General features: G+C 45.8%; 1 pseudogene across 1 annotated transcript; it reads right to left on the bottom strand.

The window, feature by feature from the left end:
- Positions 1-4,996: 4,996 nt before the first annotated feature.
- Positions 4,997-20,275, bottom strand: LOC144695700 (nuclear factor 7, brain-like; annotated as a pseudogene). The gene is made up of 6 exons (XR_013579995.1): positions 19,868-20,275; positions 19,378-19,473; positions 18,198-18,431; positions 16,191-16,213; positions 15,990-16,108; positions 4,997-5,529 (listed from the first exon to the last, which is right to left on the bottom strand). The product of XR_013579995.1 is annotated as a nuclear factor 7, brain-like (transcript).
- Between the last annotated feature and the right edge of the window lie 779 nt (positions 20,276-21,054).

The following is a 21,054-nucleotide window of genomic DNA, read 5'->3' as shown; positions in this document are numbered from 1 at the left end:
GTCCAAGGGCCCAAACACTCCTTTCAAGTGAAGCAACATTTCACTTGCATTTCCCCTAACTTAGTCTACTGCATTCGTTGCTCCCAATGCGGTCTCCTCTACATTGGAGAGACCAAACGCAAACTGGGCGACCGTTTTGCAGAACACCTGCGGTCTGTCGCAAGAAAGACTATAACCTCCCGGTCGCTTGCCATTTTAACACGCCACCCTGCTCTCTTACCCACATGTCTGTACTTGGCTTGCTGCATTGTTCCAGTGAAGCCCAACGCAAACTGCAGGAACAGCACCTGATCTTCCAACTAGGCACTTTAAAGCTTTCCAGGCTGAATATTGAATTCAACAACTTTAGATCTTAAACTCCGTCCCCCATCCCCACCCCCTTCCAGTTTCTTCCCCCTCCCTTTTGTCTTTTCCAATAATTTATATAGATTTTTCTTTTCCCACCTATTTCCATTATTTTTAAATCTATAACTGTAATACCCTGATGTCAGTCTTTCCACCCCACCCCCACTAGAGCTGTACCTTGAGTGTCCTGCCATCCATTCTTAATTAGCACAAATTCTTAGATAATATTACCACCTTTAACCCCCGCTTGTTCCTTTTGTCAGTGACATCTTTTGATTATCTGCTCCTATCATGCCTGCTTGTCCCTACAACCACACCCACCCAATTTCTCTCCCCCAACCCCACCACCAACCCCCCCCACCCCTCCCCCTCCCCCCCCGCCCCCCCCCCGCCAACCTTAAACCAGTTTATATTTCACCCCTCCCCTAACTTTACTCAGTTCTGCCGAAGGGTCATGAGGCCTCAAAATGTCAACTCTTTTCTTCTCCGCCGATGGTGCCAGACCTGCTGAGTTTTTGCAGGTAATTCTGTTTTTGTTTTGGATTTCCAGAATCCGCAGTAGTTTTTTGTTTTTATTTATATGAGGGGAAACTTCTTCACTCAGAGAGTTGTGAATCTTTGGAATTCTCTGTCCCAGTGAGCTGTCAATGAGTAAATTCAACACCGAGATCGATATATTCTTGGTTACAAAGAGAATGAAGCGACAGGGGGATAGGGTGAGAAAGTGGATTTGATGTTGATGTTCAGCCAGGCTCTTACTGAATGGCCATGTGTCCTACTCCTGTATCTATTTCTTATATTCTCCTTCCTCATTCTTTCTACTCATTCTCTCAATCAACAATCAGCACACCCGGTGTCAGTCCAGTCTACAAATAAAACATTTATTAACTGGAGAAAATGAATTCAGATTCACAATAAGATTGATTTTATTCATTCATGGGATGTGAGGGTGACTGGTTAGGCCAGCATTTATTGCCCATCTCTAATTGCCCTTTGTTTAGAGGGCACTTAAAATTCAACCACATTGCTGTTGGTCTGGAGTCACACACAGGCCAGAGCAGGTAAGGACAGCAGAATTTCCTTCACTAAAGGACATTAGTGAACTAGATGGGCTTTTTTGACAATCAGCAATGGATTTATAGACATCATCAGACTTTTAATTCCAGATTTTTATTGAATTCAAATTTCACCCTCTGCTGTAGGGGAATTTAATCCCCAGGTTCCCAGATCATTCCCCTTTGTCACTGGAATACTAGCCCAGTGGCAATACCACTAAACCACCACCTCCCCACAGCTTGGGAGTGGGACACAGTTAGCACAATCAGGGGGTTATTTCATTTCATTTTATTTCAGTCCAATGTGTCTGGGTCCCAGTCGGTTCAGAGAGGGTCAGATAGGGACGGGTAGAGAATGTGAATTAATTGTACAGAGTAAACAACCACAACAAACACATTCAGTCCCCCACAGCACAGGGCGGAGAATCGGGGAACCGTGATCTCCTCGGGCAGTGGGGCAGGCGGCTCACCACAGCTCCGACTTCAGAAACCATGCCCACTGTGTTAACCCCACTGTGTTAACCCCACTGTGTTAACCCCCACTGTGTGAACCCCGCTGTGTTAACCCCATTGTGTTACCCCCCACTGTGTTAACCCCACTGTGTTAACCCCACTGTGTTAACCCCCACTGTGTTAACCCCGCTGTGTTAACCTCACTGTGATAACCCCACTGTGTTAACCCCACTGTGTTAACTCCGCTGTGTTAACCCCACTGTTAAGCCCCACTGTGTTAACCCCACTGTGTTAACCCCGCTGTGTTAACCCCGCTGTGTTAACATCGGTGTGTTAACCCCGCTGTGTTACCCCCGCTGTGTTAACCCCACTGTGTTAACCTCGCTGTGTTAACATCACTGTGTTAACCCCATTGTGTAAACCCCACTGTGTTAACCTCACTGTGTTAACCCCACTGTGTTAAACCCACTGTGGTAACCCCACTGTGTTAACCTCACTGTGTTAACCCCACTGTGTTAACCCCACTGGGTTAACCCCCACTGTGTTAACCCCACTGTGTTTACCCCTCTGTGTTAACCCCCACTGTGTTAACCCCACTGTGTTAACCCCACTGTGTTAACCTCACGGTGTTAACCCCGCTGTGTTAACCTCGCTGTATTAACCCTGCTGTGTTAACCCCACTGTGTTAACTCCACTGTGTTAACCTCACTGTGTTAACCTCACTGTGTTAACCTCACTGTGATAACCCCACTGTGTTAACCCCACTGTGTTAACTCCGCTGTGTTAACCTCACTGTTAAGCCCCACTGTGTTAACCCCACTGTGTTAACCCCCACTGTGTTAACCCCACTGTGTTAACCCCACTGTGTTAACCCCACTGTGTAAACCCCACTGTGTTAACCTCATTGTGTTAACCCCGCTGTGTTAACCCCACTGTGTTAACTCCACTGTGTTAACCTCGCTGTGTTAACCTCGCTGTGTTAACCTCACTGTGTTAACCTCACTGTGTTAACCCCACTGTGTTAACCCCACTGTGTTAACCCCACTGTGTTAACCCCACTGGGTTAACCCCCACTGTGTTAACCCCACTGTGTTTACCCCTCTGTGTTAACCCCCACTGTGTTAACCCCACTGTGTTAACCCCACTGTGTTAACCTCACGGTGTTAACCCCACTGTGTTAACCTCGCTGTATTAACCCTGCTGTGTTAACCCCACTGTGTTAACTCCACTGTGTTAACCGCACTGTGTTAACCTCACTGTGTTAACCTCACTGTGATAACCCCACTGTGTTAACCCCACTGTGTTAACTCCGCTGTGTTAACCTCACTGTTAAGCCCCACTGTGTTAACCCCACTGTGTTAACCCCCACTGTGTTAACCCCACTGTGTTAACCCCACTGTGTTAACCCCACTGTGTTAACCCCACTGTGTTAACCTCATTGTGTTAACCCCGCTGTGTTAACCCCACTGTGTTAACTCCACTGTGTTAACCTCGCTGTGTTAACCTCGCTGTGTTAACCTCACTGTGTTAACCCCACTGTGTTAACCCCACTGTGTTAACCTCACTGTGTTAACTCCACTGTGTTAACCTCACTGTGTTAACCCCACTGTGTTAACCCCACTGTGTTAACCCCACTGTGTTAACCTCACTGTGTTAACTCCACTGTGTTAACCTCGCTGTGTTAACCTCACTGTGTTAACCCCACTGTGTTAACCTCGCTGTGTTAACCCCACTGTGTTAACCCCACTGTGTTAACTTCGCTGTGTTAACCAGACTGTGTTAACCTCACTGTGTTAACCCCACTGTGTTAACCCCACTGCGTTAACCTCACTGTGTTAATCCCACTGTGTTAACCCCACTGTGTTAACCCCGCTGTGTTAACCCCGCTGTGTTAACCTCACGGTGTTAACCCTGCTTTGTTAACCTCACTGTGTTAACCCCACTGTGTTAACCTCACTGTGTTAACCCCACTGTGTTAACCTGGCTGTGTTAACCAAACTGTGTTAACCCCGCTGTGTTAACCTCACTGTTTTAACCTCACTGTGTTAACCTCACTGTGTTAACCCCGCTGTGTTAACCTCACTGTGTTAGCCCCGCCGTGTTAACCCCACCGTGTTAACCTCGCTGTGTTAACCTCACTGTGTTAACCTCACTGTGTTAACCTCACTGTGTTAACCTCACCGTGTTAACCTCACTGTGTTATCCCCACTATGTTAACCCCACTGTGTTAACCTCACTATGTTTATCTCACTGTGTTAACCCCAGTGTGTTAACCCCACTGTGTTTATCTCAGTGTTAACCCCATGGTGTTTATCTCACTGTTTTAACCCTGCTGTGTTATCCTCACTGTGTTAACCCCACTGTGTTAACCTCATTGTGTTAACCTCACCGTGTAAATCCCACTGTGTTAACCTCATTGTGTTAACCACACTGTGTTAACCTCACTGTGTTAACCTCACCGTGTTAACCCCACTGTGTTAACCTCACTGTGTTAACCCCACTGTGTTAACCTCACTGCGTTAACCTCACCGTGTTAACCCCACCGTGTTAACCTCACCGTGTTAACCTCACTGTGTTAACCTCACTGTGTTAACTCCACTGTGTTAACCCCACTGTGTTAACCTCACCGTGTTAACCTCACCGTGTTAACCCCACCGTGTTAACCTCACTGTGTTAACCACACTGTGTTAACCTCACTGTGTTAACCTCACTGTGTTAACCCCACTGTGTTAACCCCACTGTGTTAACGTCCCTGTGTTAACCCCACTGTGTTAACCTCACTGTGTTAACATCACCGTGTTAATCCCACTGTGTTAACCTCACCGTGTTAACCTCACTGTGTTAACCCCATTGTTAACCCCACTGTGTTAACCCCACTGTGTTAACCCCGCTGTGTTCACCTGTGTTAACCTCACTGTGTTACCCTCACTGTGTTAACCTCACTGTGTTAACCCCAGTTTGTTAACCCCACTGTGTTTATCTCACTGTGTTAACCCCACAGTGTTTATCTCACTGTGTTAACCCCACTGTGTTAACCTCATTGTGTTAACCCCACTGTGTTAACCTCACCGTGTTAACCTCACTGTGGTAAACTCACTGTGTCAACCCCAATGTGTTAGCCTCACTCTGTTAACCCCACTGCCTTAACTGCGGAGCAGTCTTAGTGGGTCAGTGTTATCACTAGTTTTACTCTTACAAGGATTAAAAATGGGATAGAGTTTCTCAGTGAATGTCTTAGTGAATGTGTGCAGGTGAGACATGTCTTCAGCATCGTAAAATGACACTCGTCCTCCCTCATAGTCCAGGTAAACTCCCAACTTCCGGGGTTTCACTTTCAGCTGGGAGATGACATCTGGGATTTTCAATGATTTGCATTCAGGAAGTCGGGCGATGACCCAGAATCCATTATCAGGTGAAGGAATGATTCTTCCTTTCCTCTTGATAGACTCTCTGCAAACACCAACAATCCACTTAGACTTCTTTCCAAGACCCACCTCCCAGTAATGTCTCCCTCATGTGAAACTCTGTGAGCTCAAAACATAAAAATAGCAATCAAATCTCTGTGGCTGATCAGGAAGATTTTGCTTCTCGTTTATGCGGCTCACACTGGTCAGATCCTGGGAAATGCTGAGTAGATTGTTTGCTGTCTCTGGGTCCAGGGTGAGAGATGCTGGAACTGGAAGGGAACACGAATGGGAAGCTGTTACTATAAGAAAAACAGGAGTGAATCATGAGACGTGTACAGACGGTGATGGGACATCAGCACTTCCCTCGGCCCCAGAACTGTGGAAGATCAGAGACAGAGAGCCTGAAGAAATGTCTCCCCATTCCCTCAGCCCTATTTACTCTGCACCGATCTGCATCAATTTATATAAAATAAAGAGCTCGCTCCAGTACAACTCAGCTGTGACAAGTTGTAGGAACTCGGTCCTCGTCCCTGAGCCCAGCCTGCTGGATTCTGACACTTTCTGGCCAATGTTGATAACTTCAAAACTCTGCTGCCCACACCCTAACTCCCACTGAGACCCATTCACCCACCACCCGCGTGCTCACTGACCCATATCGCCTTCTGGACCAGCAACGTCTCAAACTTCAAATTCCCCCTCCCGTGTCTACATTGGCTCCACCCTCTTTATCTCTGTGACCTCCTCCAGCTCTACAACCCCCTCTGCGATCTCAGTCAGGACAAGGGGGAGGGCTCTGCTGCTCTTCCTCAAACTCCTGCCACGGTCCCACGGATCTCCAGCTAAGAAGGTGCAAAGCCTCAGCTCAGAGACGGGGCTGCAGCACTTCCTCAGTCCTGCACCGGAGTGTGAGTCTGGATTTTCTGCACAAGGTTCTGGGATGGAGCTTAAATTTGCTCCTTCTGACTCTGACTCAGTCCTTGACCCAGCGATGAGGTAACATGGCCGTCAGCCAAATTCCCACCAGGACTTCCACTCCATGGGAGGAGAGAGACCAGTGGAAAACGCAGATCCAAATTGCCGAGAATGGCTCGAGTTATCTCAATAAAATGGCTGCTCTGAAACTTCCTTGGAGATTCCCTGGTCTCCGTGGCAACAGGTGAACAGTGGAATTCACTCGGAACCAGTTTGTGAAGAATATTGAGGGCTGGAACTTTGAGCCGGGCCTAACAGACCGATAGACAGAAAGATATAGAATAAAAGGGACAGGAGAGTACATAAGAACAGACGAATTAGGAACAGGAGTAGGCCACTCGGCCCTTTCAGCCTGCTCCCCCATTCAATGAGATCATGGCTGATCTGATGAACAACAAGTGTATGAAACTGGCTGAGTGACAGGAGACAGGGAAGTGGTGAACGGCTGTTTTTCAGGCTGGGGGAAGATTTAGGCCGGAATTTCCCGACCCCTCCCGTCAGCCGGATCTTCCGGACCCACCGGAGCCAATGGCTGTTTGAAATGGCTCGGCACATCCGCTGCCGGGGCAACGCGCCACCGGGAGGCTGGAAAATCCCGACTGTACAGCGGGATTCCACAGGGGGCAGCGTTAGGACCCCAGCTCTTCCTGATGTACATTAATGGCCGAACCTTTGATGTCCGGGGCACAGTTTCAAAATGACACGGAACTTGGAAATATTGTGAACTGTGAGGAGGAGAGTGTAGAAGTTCAAAAGGACATGGACAGGCTGTTAGGATGGGTGGACAAGGGGAAGATGAAGTTGAATGCTGAGGAATGTGAAGTGATTCATTTTGGTAGGGAAAACATGGAGAGATGAAAAACATAAAGGGAACAATTATAAAGGGGGTGCAGGAGCAGAGAGGCCTGGGGGTATATGTGCATAAATCATTGAAGGTGGCAGGGCAGGTTGAGAGAGCAGTTAATAGAGCACGCAGCGTCCCCGGCTTTAGTAATAGGGGCAAAAAACCATAATGGGAGTTATGTACAGGCCTCCGAACAGGAGTCAGGATGTGGGGCACAAGATACACCAGGAGATAGAAAAGGTGTGTAAGAAAGGCAAGGTTACAGTGATCATGGGCGATTTCAATATGCAGGTAGACTGGGAAAATCAGGTTGGTAGTGGATCCCAAGAAAAAGAATTTGTGGAATGTTTACGAGATGGCTTTTTGGAGCAGCTTGTGGTGGAGCCCACTAGGGAACAGGCAATTCTAGATTTAGTGACGTGTAATGAGGCAGATTTGATAAGGGAGCTTAAGGTGAAGGAACCCTTAGGAGGAAGTGACCATAATATGATAGAATTTACCCTGTAATTTGAGAGAAAAAAGCTGCAATCAGATGTAACGGTGTTACAGTTGAATAAAGGCAACTACAGAGGCATGAGGGAGGAGCCGGCTAGAATTGACTGGGAGATGAGCCTAGCAGGAAAGGCAGTGGAACAGTAATGGCAGGAGTTTCTGGGAGTAATCTGGGAGACACAGCAAAAATTCATCCCTAGGAAGAAGAAGCATACTAAAGGGAGGATGAGGCAACCATGGCTGACAAAGGAAGTCAGGGACAGCATAAAAGCTAAAGAGAAAGCATACAATACAGCAAAGGGCAGTGGGAAACCAGGGGATTGGGAAGCCTACAAAGACCAACAGAGGACAACTAAAAAAGAAATAAGGAGGGAGAAGATTAAATATGAGGGTAAACTAGCCAGTAATATAAAAGAAGATTGCAAGAGTTTTTTTAGATATATAAAGGGTAAGAGAGAGGCAAAAGTGGACTTGGGGCCGCTGGAAAATGACTCTGGAGAAGTACTAGTGGGGAACAAAGAAATGCTGGAGGAACTGAATAGGTACTTTGCGTCAGTCTTCACAGTGACATCCCCAAAGTTCAAAAGAGTCGGGGGGCAGAGGTGAGTATGGTGGCCATTACCAAGGAGAAGGTGCTAGGAAAACTGAAAGGTCTGAAGGTGGATAAATCACCTGGACCAGATGGATTACACCCCAGAGTTCTGAATGAGATAGCTGGAGAGATAGTGGAGGCGTTAGTGATGATCTTTCAGGAATCACTGGAGTCAGGGAGGGTCCCAGAGGACTGGAAAATCGCTGATGTAACCCCCCTGTTTAAGAAGGGAGTGAGGCAAAAGACGGGAAATTACAGGCCGATTAGCCTGACCTCGGTCGTTGGTAAGATTTTAGAGTCCATTATTAAGGATGAGATTTCAGAATACTTGGAAGTGCATGGTAAAATAGGGCAAAGTCAGCATGGTTTCATCAAGGGGAGGTCATGCCTGACAAATCTGTTGGAATTCTTTGAGGATGTAACGAGTAGGTTAGACAAAGGAGAACCAATGGATATTATCTACATGGACTTCCAGAAGGCCTTTGACAAGATGCCGCACAGGAGGCTGCTTAGTAAGTTAAGGGCCCATGGTGTTAGAGGCAAGGTACAAGCATGGATAGAAGACTGGCTGTCTGGCAGGAGGCAGAGAGTGGGGATAAGGGGGTCCTTCTCAGGATGGCGGCCGGTGACTAGTGGAGTTCCGCAGGGGTCAGTGTTGGGACCACAACTTTTCACTTTATACATTAATGATCTAGATGAAGGAACTGAGGGCATCCTGGCTAAGTTTGCAGGTGATACAAAGATAGGTGGAGGGACAGGTAGTATTGAGGAGGTGGGGAGGCTGCAGAAGCATTTGGGCAGGTTAGGAGAATGGGCAAAGAAGTGGCAGATGGAATATAACGTGGGGAAGTGTGAGGTCATGCACTTTGGTAGGAAGAATAGAGGCATAGACTATTTTCTAAATGGGGAGAGAATTCAGAAATCTGGAGTGCAAAAGGATTTGGGAATCCTAGTCCAGGATTCTCTTCAGGTTAATTTGCAGGTTGAGTCGGTAGTTAGGAAGGCAGATACAATGTTGGCATTTATTTCGAGAGGGCTAGAATATAAAAGCAGGGATGTGCTGCTGAGGCTTTATAAGGCTCTGGTCAGACCACATTTAGAATATGTGAGCAATTTTGGGCCCCGCATCACAGGAAGGATGTGCTGGCCCTGGAGAGGGTCCAGAGGAGGTTCACGAGAATGATCCCAGGAATGAAAGGCTTAACATATGAGGAATGTTTGAGGACTCTGGGTCTATACTCAATGGAGTTTAGAAGGATGAGGGGGGATCTGATTGAAACTTACAGAATACTGAAAGGCCTGGATAGAGTAGACGTGGGGAAGATGTTTCCATTAGTAGGAGAGACTAGGACCCGAGGGTACAGCCTCAGAGTAAAGGAAAGACCTTTTAGAACAGAGATGAGGAGAAACTTCTTTAGCCAGAGAGTGTGAATCTATGGAATTCATTGCAACAGAAGGCTGTGGAGGACAGGTCATTGAATGTATTTAAGACCGAGATAGATAGGTTCTTGATTGGTAAGGGGATCAAAGGTTACGGGGAGAAGGCGGGAGATGGGTTTGAGAAACTTATCAGCCATGATTGAATGGCGGAGCAGACTCAATGGGCTAAATGGTCTAATTTCTGCTCCTATGTCTTATGGTCTTATGGCATAGAGCATGAGAGCAAGGATATTATGCTATACTTGTATAAAACACTGGCTCAGTCTCAACTGGAGGTTTGTGTCCAGTTCTGAGGACCACACTTTAGGAAATATGCGAGGGCTTTAGACAGGGTGCAGAAAAGATTCACCGGGTCCCAGGGATGCAGGGCTTCGGTTATGTAGAAGATGAGAGAAGCTGGGGCTCTTCTCCTTCGAGGAGGTTGAGAGGAGATTTGTTGGATGTGTTCAAAATCATGAGGGATCTGGACAAAGTAGATCAGGAGAAACTGTTCCCATAGGTGGAAGGATTGAGGACCAGTGGGCACAAATATATTTTTATTATTCATTCATGGGATGTGGGCATCGCTGGCTAGGCCAGCATATATTGTCCAACCCTAACTGCACTTGTTCAGAGGGCATTTTTAAGAGTCAACCACATTGCTGTGGGTCTGGAGTCACCTGTAGTCAGACCAGATAATGACAGCAGATTTCCTTCCCTAAAGGACATTAGTGAACAAGATGGGTTTTTACAACAATCAGCAATGGTTCTGTGGTCACCCACAAAAAATTCCAGATGTTTATTGAATTCAATTTCCACCATCTGCTGTGATGGGATTTGAACCCAGGTCCCCAGAGCATTACCCTGGGTCTCTGGGTTACTAAGGTGAGGCAAACAAACAAAAGAGACAACAGCAGCAGGAGGAAAACCTTTCTCACGCTGTGAATGTTTAGGATCTGGAATGCACTGCGATGGAATCCATTTCACTCCTGGCTTTCATAGAGAATGAACATTATCTGAAGAGGAAACATTTGCAGGACTATGTAGGAAAGTGGAAGGGTGGGACTGGCTAATTGTTCTTGCAGTGAGCCAGCACAAGCACAATGGGCCGAATGATCTCCTCCTGTGTTGTAAACATTCGGTGGTTCTCTGATTCACAGAAAGAGGCCATTTCAGACCAGCGTGTGAGTGCCGGTTGATAAAGAGCCATCTAGCCTAATGCTGCTTTCCACTTCCTTGTCTGTAACCCTGTCGGCTATGGCACTGTCAGTGCATACCTGATTATTTTGTGAATAGTATGAGGGTTTCTGCAACAAGCATCCTTTCAGGCTGTGAGTTCCAGAAACAGAGCACACTCTGGGTGAAAATAATCCCCTTTAACCCTCCCATCTCTTACCCTATATCTATTCCCCCTGATTATAGACCCCTCAGACAATGGGAATAGGGGTTTCCAACCACTCTATCTAGACCCCTCATAATTTTACACACTTTAATTCGGTCTCCCCTCAGCCTCCTCTGATCCAAGAAAACAACCCCTGTCTATCCAATCTTTCCTCATAACTCAAGTTCTCTAATCCACCCATCACCCTTGTTAATCTCTTCAATAACCTCTCCATTGCATTGACCAGAACTATACAAAGTACTCTAGCTGTGGACTAACTAGTGTTTAATACAGTTCCTGCATTACCTTCCAGCTGTGATTTTCTATCCCTTAGTCAATACAGGAAAGAATCCAGTATGTTGTCTTAACCACCTTATCTACCTGTCCTGCTACCATCAGGACATAAACTCCAAGGCTCTCTGTTCCTCTTCACCCCTCAGTATATAAGCATTCATTGTATCTTCCCTTGCCATGTCTGCCCTTTACAAATACATTAACCTCACATTTCTTTGAGAATTACAAAATCTTTACAATGCAGAAGGAGGCCATTCAGCCCATCGAGTCTGCACTGGCTCACTGAAAGAGCATTCTACCCAGTCCCACTCGTGCCATATCCCCCTAACCTTACGCATTTTTTCCTTTCTGGTATCAATCCAATTCGCATTTGAATACCTCGATCGAACCTGCTTCCACCACCCTCTCAGGAAGTTCGTTCCAGACTCCAACCACCCTTTGGGTGAAAAAATTTTCCTACCATCACTTCTCCTCCCTTTGCCAATTATTTTGAATCTAGTCCCTCTAGTTCTTGATGTAGTCTTGAGCGGGAACTGTTCCTCACTATTTACCCTGTCCATACCCCTCAGCATCTTGAATACCTCCATCAAGTCTCCTCTCAACCTTCTTTTCTCAAAGGAAAACAGTTCCACACTCTCCAATCTATCCTCATAGCTACAGTTGTTTATTCATGGAATCATTCTTGTGAATATCCTCTGTACTCACTCCAATCGCTTCACTTCCTTCCTCAAGTATGGTGCCCAGAACTAGACGCAGTACTCCAGATGAGGTCTAACTAGTGTCGTATATGAATTCTTACACTCCCCTATTAATGTCCCTATTAATAAAGCTGAATATACTGTATGCTTTATTAACTGATCTCTATATAGGCCCTGCCATCTTCAATGACCTTTGTACATATATATCAAGGTCCCTCTGTTCCTGCACCTCCTTTAGAGTTTCTCCATTTATTTTTTACTCTCCCTCCACAGTCTTCCTGAGAAAATGCACCACCTCACACTTCTCTGCATTAAACTTCATCTGCCACTTGTCTGCCCAATCCACCACAATGTTTTCAACTTTCGTACCATCTGCAAATTTTGAAATCATGCCCTGAATACCACAGTCTAGGTCATTACCCCTGGGGAAATCCACTGCAGACCCTCCTCCAATTTGAAAAACAAACATTTATCACTTCTATTTGTTTTCTGTCACTCAACCAATTCCTTATCCAAATGCCTAGGCTGAACTGAATTCCATTTACTACAAGACAAAGTCCTGAGGAAGAGATAAAAGGTGAAGTCTAACAAAGTTGGGAGTTCCTGTCCTTGGTCACAGGAGGGGTCTGGCACACAGAGTGAGGGGAAATGTATCGGCCTTGACAATGGGACACGTGGGGCCCCAATCGGTGGGTCTGTGCTGATATCTGGTGATCTCACTTTGAAATGACTGAAGATCATTAAATACCTGTCTTTTCTTAACCTGGTGGCATGAAAATACCCAACAATATACCAACAACAACACCTGGGGTCATCCAGTGTGGTAGAAAAGCAGGGGGCCAAAGGGAGGGAGGAACTTAAACAACCATGATCACCAGAGAACAACTATCAGGAAAACTGATGAGACTAAGGGCTGACAAGTTCCCTGGAACCAATGGCCTGCATCCGAGGGTCTTAAAGGAAGTGGCTGCAGGGATAGATGATGCATTGGTTGTAATCTTCCGAAATTCCCTAGTTTCTGGGAAGGATCCAGAAAATTGGAAAACTGCAAATGTAGCACCATTGATCAAAAAAGGCGCCAGACAGAAAGCAGGAAAACAGGAATATATAGGCCAGTTAGTCGAACATATGTCACTCGCAAAATGCTAAAATCCATTACAAAGGAGGTAGTAGCAAGACATTTAGAAAATCATGATACAATCAGCAGAGTCAATCTAGGTTTCTGGAAGGAAAATTGTGTTTGACAAATTTATTAGACTTTTTGAAGGATGTGGATAAATGGATAAAAGGGATGTGGATGATGGATAAAAGGGAACCAGTAGTTGTTGTGTAACAAATTTGATGAATTTTTTGAGGAGGTGACCAGGTGCGTAGATGAGGGTAGTGCAGTTGTTGTAGTTTACATGGATTTCAGCAAAGCCTTTGACAAGGTCCCACATGGGAGATTTATAAAGAAGGCAAATGCACATGGGATACAGGGTAATTTAATAAGGTGGATTCAAAATTGGCTTAGTTGTAGGAGACAGAGGGTGATGAAAGAAGGATGCTTTAGTGCCTGGAAGCCAGTGTCCAGTGGCGTACCACAGGGATCTGTGCTGGGTCCCCTCTTATTTCGTCATTTATATAAATGACATAGATGACTATGTGGTGGGAGGATTAGTAAGTTTGGGGATGAGACAAAGATTGGCCGGGTGGTTAACAGTGAGGTTGAGCGTCTTGGGCTACAGGAAGATATAGATGGACTGGTCAAATGGGCAGATAAGTGGCAGACGGAATTTAACTCTGAAAAGTGTGAGGTGGTACATTTTGGAAATGAGTAATTTGACAAGGAAGTATTCAATGAATAGCAAGACACAAGGAAGTTCTGAGGAACAAAGGGACCTTGGCGTGTGTGTCCATAGATCTCTGAAGGCGGAGGGGCATGTTAGTGGGGTGGTGAAAAAGGCATATGGGACACTTGCCTTTATCAATCGAGGGATAGATTACTAAAGTATGGAGGTCATGCTGGAGTTGTATAGAACCTTGGTGAGGCCACAGCTGGACACTGAGTGCAGTTCTGGTCGCCACATTATAGGAAGGATGTGATTGCACTGGAGGGTGTGCAGAGGAGATTCACCAGGATGTTGTCTGGGATGAAACATTTAGGTTATGAAGAGAGGTTGAATCGACTTGGGTTGTTTTCATTGGAGCAGAGAAGACAGAGGGGCGACCTGATCAAGGTGTGCAAGATTATGAAATGTTGTCCAATCACGGAATCACACCTAATGTTGGACGCTGTGTTTTGAGTTTTACAAGCACGGGCTGGTTGTGTACGGTAATCTAGACTGGGCACATTTCAGGGCCGAAAGTGACCACTTTGGGCCCGTTCATGAGTTTGTGAGGTGTACAGCACAAAATGATCCTATCAGGGTGGCCATTATCCCACAGGATGCGTTTGATTAGCCCGATTTCAGCATCAAGCTCACATGGTGAGCAAATGGCTCAGGCCCTATTTACAAGGTTACCGATAAGACTAATGTTATAGCGAGAGGAAGTGTAACAATCCCAACCTGTATATTGACCAGTGAAGGTTGGTTTGCTGTAGACTGTGGTAGAGAATCCCCTGGCAGCTTCCTCAACTACTACGTTATGAAAGGGGAGTTCATTTGACTGCTTTATTTCAAAGGTGAATTTGAGTGCAGGATGGAGACATTAAGACATGTGAGGAAATTATTACTTGCAGCTGCGGATTTAAATACGGCGAAGATATCATCCACATATGTGCGAAGCATTAAGCTGATACCCAATTTAAGATTGTCAGTCGGGCTTGCAGCATGTACTGGAAGCTATATATATTAATACACAGGGCCCTGTTCTTTGCAGACAGAAAGGACATGGACACACAATACGCCTGTTTCAGATAAACAAAATAAGTCACTGGTTCGTCCCTCAGGGCAATGCTTTGACCAATCAGAGTCAAGCTACCTGGTTTAAATTTCAAACAATGCTTTGCAGTTAAATGTCATTCACCATCAACTGGTACAATCTCCATGGCAATGACTCTACCAATCAGATTCCACTTGCCAACCAAACAGTACCCTCCTCTTCTACAGTATAAATTTGTTGTTTTCCCTTAAACTGTTTTATTTTGAGAATTGTCCTGATGAGTGCAAGATGAAAAGCTTTGACAAATATCACTTTTTTCAGCTATACTCAAGTTCTGTACTACCATACAAACATTATTTAAACAGAGAGAGACTGCAGAATGCTGCAATACAGGGCATCTGGGTGTCCTTGTACATGAATCACAAAAGGCTAACATGCAGGTACGGCAAGTAATTAGTCAGGCAAATGAAATGTTGGACTTCATTGCAAGAGGGATGGAGGATAAAAGGAGGGGAGTCTTGCTCCATTTATACAGGGCATTGGTGAGACCACATCTGGAACACTGTGAACAGTACTGATCTCCTTACTTAGGAAGGATATAGTTGCTTTGGAAGCAGGTCAGAGATGGTTCACTCGGCTGATTCCCGGGATGAAGAGGATGTCTTATGAGCGATAGTTTAGCAGGTTGGGCAGATTGGAGTTCAGAAGAATGAGAGGTGATCTTATTGAAGCATATAAGATTTTGTGGAGGTTTGGCTGGGAGGATGTTTCTTGCATTGGGGGAATCTAAAGATAGGGGACATAGGTTTATAATAAGGGGTTTGGCATTTAAGATGGAGTTGAAGAGAAATTTCTTCTCTCAGAGGGTCATTAGTATTTGGAATTCTCTTCCACAGAGAGCAGTGGAGGCTGGGTCATTGAATATATTTAAGGCTGAGTTAGACAGATTTTTTTGATTGACAAGGGAGTTAAGGGATATGAGGGGGACAGGCAGGAAAGGGGAGTTTAGCCCACAATCAGATCAGCCATGATCTTATCGGATGGTGGAGTAGGCTCAAAGGGCCGAATGGCCTACTCCTGCTCTTATGTCTTATCATCCTATGGTCAGTGTATCAAACCTCATTAGTCATGTGGATCACAGTAGGGAGAAGGTGATATACAGAGAATGTTACCTGGGGAAATCACTGCTCTCATTTCCCTCCACACATTGATGTATTTGAATGGTTCATCAATTATAGTCACAGGTAACTGAGTGGAGGCAGCTCCAGGATTGTGAAACTCCATCTGACTCCTATAAAAACAGGCCTGGAAATCAGTCCATGTTAGAGAGACAACGGTGAACAAATCACAACAGTTTCTTTAAATCTGCTTACCTCTTCAAAAGAACTTGAATGTCCTGAGGGGAAAGAAACAGGATAGATATTACTGAGTCAGATTAAAGAGCTGTTGATGTAAATCTCTTGGGAAAGTTAAGAAGAGGGACAGAATCGAGAATTTTACTTTTTCACTTCATTCCCATTTGACCTCATCTTGTCCATGAGACCCACCTCCTGTTCCCTCCATCCTATTCCCACCAAATAACTGATCACCCAACTTCCGCTCCTGATCCCCATGTTAGCCCATATTGTAAACCGTTCTCACTCATGGAGTGTTGTGTGTCTCTCCTTTAAATTTGTGTCAGCACTCCCTCCCCAAAAACAACTCTTGACCCCACCATCCTTGCAATCATCCATCCCATCACCATTGTCGCTTTCCTCTCCAAAGTCCTTGATCTCCTCCCAAATCCATGCCCATCTTTTCCAAAGTCCATGTTTGAATTCTGTTTGAATCCCTCCAATCGGGTTTTAACTCTGCCACAATACTGAAACAGCTCTTATGAAAATCGGAAATGAATGTGTTTGAATAGCTGTCTGTGACGTAGGTAAACTTTCCCTCCTCATCTTTCTCCACCTGTCTGCAGTCTTTCATACGGTTGACCACAATATCCTACTCCAACTCCTCCCCACTGTCGTCCAGCTGGATGGAACTTCTCTCATCTGGATCCATCCTTATCTATTTAACTGTAGCCACAGAATCACCTGGATTCACTTTCCTTCTCGCTCCAGCACCCTTACCTCTGATGTCCCCCAATGATCTTTCCTTGGCCCCCTCCTATATCTCATTTACATGCTGCCCCTTGGCACCATCTTCTGAAGGCACAGTGTTAGTTTTCACATGTATGCTGATGACACCCAGTTCTACCTCTCCACCACCTCTCCTAACTCTCCCACTGTTGCTAACTTCTCAAACTGCTTATCCGATATCCAGTTCTGGATGAACAGAAATTTCCTTCAGTTAAATACTGGGAAGAGTGAAATCATTGGTTTTGCTCCTCGCTCAAAACTCCATTCCCTAGTCACTGATTCCATGCTTCTGACTGGCAATAGTCTGAGATTAAGTCAGTCTGTTCACAATCTTGGAGTCACATTCGAACGTGCGATGAGCTTCCAACCTCAAATTCCTGAAATATCACTAACATCACCAGTTTATCTCTGTAATAATACCTAACTTTGCCCCTGTCTCTGCTCATTAAACCCTCATCTACACCTCTAGACTGGACTATTCCAATGCACGCTTGCCTTGTCTTTCACATTCTAACCAACTTAAATTCTACCGACTCTGCTTCACCAGTGCACCCTAACCCCATCTTCAGAAGAGCCCCATCTGCACCAGTGTAAACTTCTCCAGTTCCCAGCCCTTCCCTCTCTGAGTCCAATCATCAATCAGTACCGGGGTTACACGAATTGCACTGAGGTTGCCTCACCTCATTTCCGTTGGACCCTGACTGTTAGCAGAAAGAGAAAAGCATCCTAGCAATCAGATTGGGGCCTATCCCATGCCCCAGAGGTTGAAAGTCAGTGTGTCAGCCCTCAGTCCCCTTGAATGTTTCAGGTTCCTACTTTCCTGGTCTCAGGGAGGGAGCTGTTATTTTCATTCAGTCGTCAGGTTTGGGCATCACTGGCTTGGCCAGCATTTATTGCCCAAGTTCAGAGAGCATTTAAGAGTCAACCACATTGCTGTGATCCTGGAGTAACATGTAAGGTAGATTAGGTAAGGACAGCAGATTTCCTTCCCCTAAAGTGCATTACTGAACCAGATGGGTTTTCACAACAATCAGTAATGGTTTCTTGATAATCATCAGACTTTTAATTCCACATGTTTATGGAATCAAATTTCACCATCTGCCTGTGGTGGGATTTAAACCCAGGTCACCAGAACATTACCCTGGGAACACTAGTCTAGTGACAATACCATTACTCCATTTACCTTCCTGCACTCCCACTGACAGATATTTAATTGTTGGTTCAGATTCCCTGTACAAGGGGAGAGACACTTTGTACCTTCAGGAGCTCTGGGGCCTCTTGTATCTCCAGCCTCGAATTAAGATCTGTTATTGTTCCTTCAAGAGCAGACATTTGTTCCAAGGTTCTCTTTAAATTGTTCTCCATTTCCTCTAATATTTTATTGCTTTTTCGCTCCAACTCTGCTTTCATCAACTCTTCCTTCTCAAACAGGAACTTGTGCATCTTTTCAAATTCATTGTTGATTTCATTTCTCAGACTATCAGCTTGAGCCTGGAACACATTGAATACAGGATGGAATAAACACCGTCTATAATCCTAGTGTCTCTGGACTCTGTGCGCCCTCTACAGGATAACATCTTGTATCCAAAATGGATTTGTCATCGGTTTAAATTGAGAGTCACATTGTGTATGATAATGTATGTTACACCGGATTTGTCACTGACTGACACACAAACTGGGCTGGACAAAGAGGTTCATAAAAAAGATGACAAACAATAATCACACTGCGGGCTGACCGACGTGATGGAATATCAGCGACGTGGGAGTGAGTTACAACCAAACATAATGAAATCATTCAAATGGTTTATTATGAAATAATAGATTATAAGGAGTGAGTTGAAGACAGGAATTTGATCGAAGTATTCAGGTGGTTTATGTTCAGAATATTGGATACCAGTGAATGAGTTATAGACTGGAATTTAATCGAAGGCTTCAGGTTGTTTACAAAAAGATTAATGGATGTCTGGGAGAGAATTAAAGACTGGAATGTAATGGAGGGATTCAGATGGTTTATATATAGAATAATGGATGCCTGGGAGTGAGTTAGAGACTGGAATCTAATTGGCGGGGACTCCGATTGTTTAGATATAGGATAATGGATATCTGTGAGTTGTGTGATCTGTAAGGGAAACCTGGCAGGAGAGAGGGGATCAGTGATACACGGACACTCTGCAATGTAGAAAAAGATATCTTCAAATCATTGATTGTAATCAAACTTCCAGTTTAGATGAAGAAAGGAAATTTGTCCTTTATTCGTTACTATAATGATTATCAATTTGTGGACAGTCCCTAATATTGGAGTTCAGGGAGCAGCCTGCAGTGTGCTTTCGACAAACTGCATTTCATTCAGTAAAACTCTCTCACCCTGTGAGAAGCTCATTCACTCTCAATCACAAACGCAGGGAACTTTACACAAAGCCTAAAGGAACAATCCTACCTTCATCTGTAAAATCCCATCCTCTCCTTCTCTTTTACTTTGAAGACTGAGGTCCATTTGCTTCTGCAGAAACTCCAGTGATTTTTCTAACTTGTTCTGAAAGACAGAAAGGACACAAAGGGGTTTGTGAAGGGGAACACTCAGTGTGACTTTCTGGAGGTGTTTGCTGTTTTTAAATACACCGGCACTTGTGAAGTAGGGAAGGAGAAATTCTCAGGACTGATTACAGTCAACGTCTGGGATAAATTGATAAATAGAAACTGTCTTTTAATTTTAACTGTTGCAATTATCCTCCTCCACCTCCTTCTCCATCAGCCCTCTCCTCCCCCAAACCCTCCCCACCTCCCTCTCCTCACCCCTACCCACTCTCTCCCGCCCTCTCCTCCCCGCATTCCCTCATTCTAAACTCCACATTTCCCCACCCCCTCTCCCTTTATACTCCCCCTCCCCCATTCCCTATCTACCTGTGCCAGCAGCAGTAGTACAATACCTTGAATATCTGGGCTGCCTCCTTTATTGGGATCACACTGTGCGACTTATGAGCCCGAGACATTCCACACACCACACAGATCGCTTTCCGCTCCTCTTCACAGAACAGTTTCAGCTTCTCCTCGTGTTCCTGACAGTAAAACTCCTCCTCTGGCTGTGTCACCTTCACCTTGAGCAGCCTGAGTTTCTCGATGACGTTGCCCAGGGTCCGAGCGGTCCTGATGTTCCTCTGGGTGAAGACCTGCCGACACTGGGGGCAGGAAACATCTCCCGGGACCTTGTCCCAACTCTGAGAGATGCAGGACCTGCAGAAGTGATGCTCACATTCTAGAAACACCGGGTCGGTGAACGTCTCCAGGCAGATGGGGCAGGTCAACTCATGGGTGAGATCTGCAGACGCCATCTCAGTGCTCAGAGTCTCTCTCCTTCCCTGTTCCAGCACTTTCACTTGCAATTCTCGTTCAGGGCTGCACTTCCTGGATTTGACTTCACGTGATCAGAGACCAACCCAGTGTCAGGCATTTTGTCCCTGAATCAAACTGACCCCCTTTATTGTGTCTGGAGTCTTTTCACTGTTATGAAGCCAGGTTGATAACAGTCTTTCCTTTTCTCTCTCTGCCAACCCACTCCTCCCCCTCCCCGCTCCCCACCCACCCCCCTTAACCTGAACAAGTGTGAGGAGCTCACAAATTTATTTTTCAGTAATATTGAGACCATCCTCTCAGCTGCCTCAGCCCCTAACCTCCTGCCCTCTCGCCCAACGATCAACCATCACCCCCTCGCCCCCCACATCCGTCTCTAGTTTCTCTCTGTCTCTCCCCTCATGTCCTTATCGAATTCCTCTCACCCCCCGAGACCCACCTTATCCTCCCTCGACCCTCCCGCCATCTGCGCCCCTTTCTGGAGAAGTCAACATTTCACCCCCTCTGCCCTCGCCAACTGCCCCCCACCCCCTCCCCCCATCTCCAGCCTCCCCAGGTTGTGTGAAGTCCGGGAAAGTGTCGCTGCCTCCCAATTCCGTGCACATCTTTCCCGCAATCGGATTTGACGCTCTCCAATCAGCTTCTCGGTGGGAAGATGAACAGCTCCTGCTGGCCTCTCCTGCAACGCTCAGGGAAACACTTGCTCAGTCTGAGGAATGGAGCTGCGGAGACAGTACATGAGTCAGGCAGCATCGCAGCTGTGGTG

The sequence above is a fragment of the Cetorhinus maximus genome, chromosome 21 (assembly GCF_964194155.1).
Source record: "Cetorhinus maximus chromosome 21, sCetMax3.hap1.1, whole genome shotgun sequence".
Taxonomy (NCBI): domain Eukaryota; kingdom Metazoa; phylum Chordata; class Chondrichthyes; order Lamniformes; family Cetorhinidae; genus Cetorhinus; species Cetorhinus maximus.
Note: the sequence above shows the minus strand (reverse complement) of the source record. Positions and strands in the feature narration are given on the sequence as shown.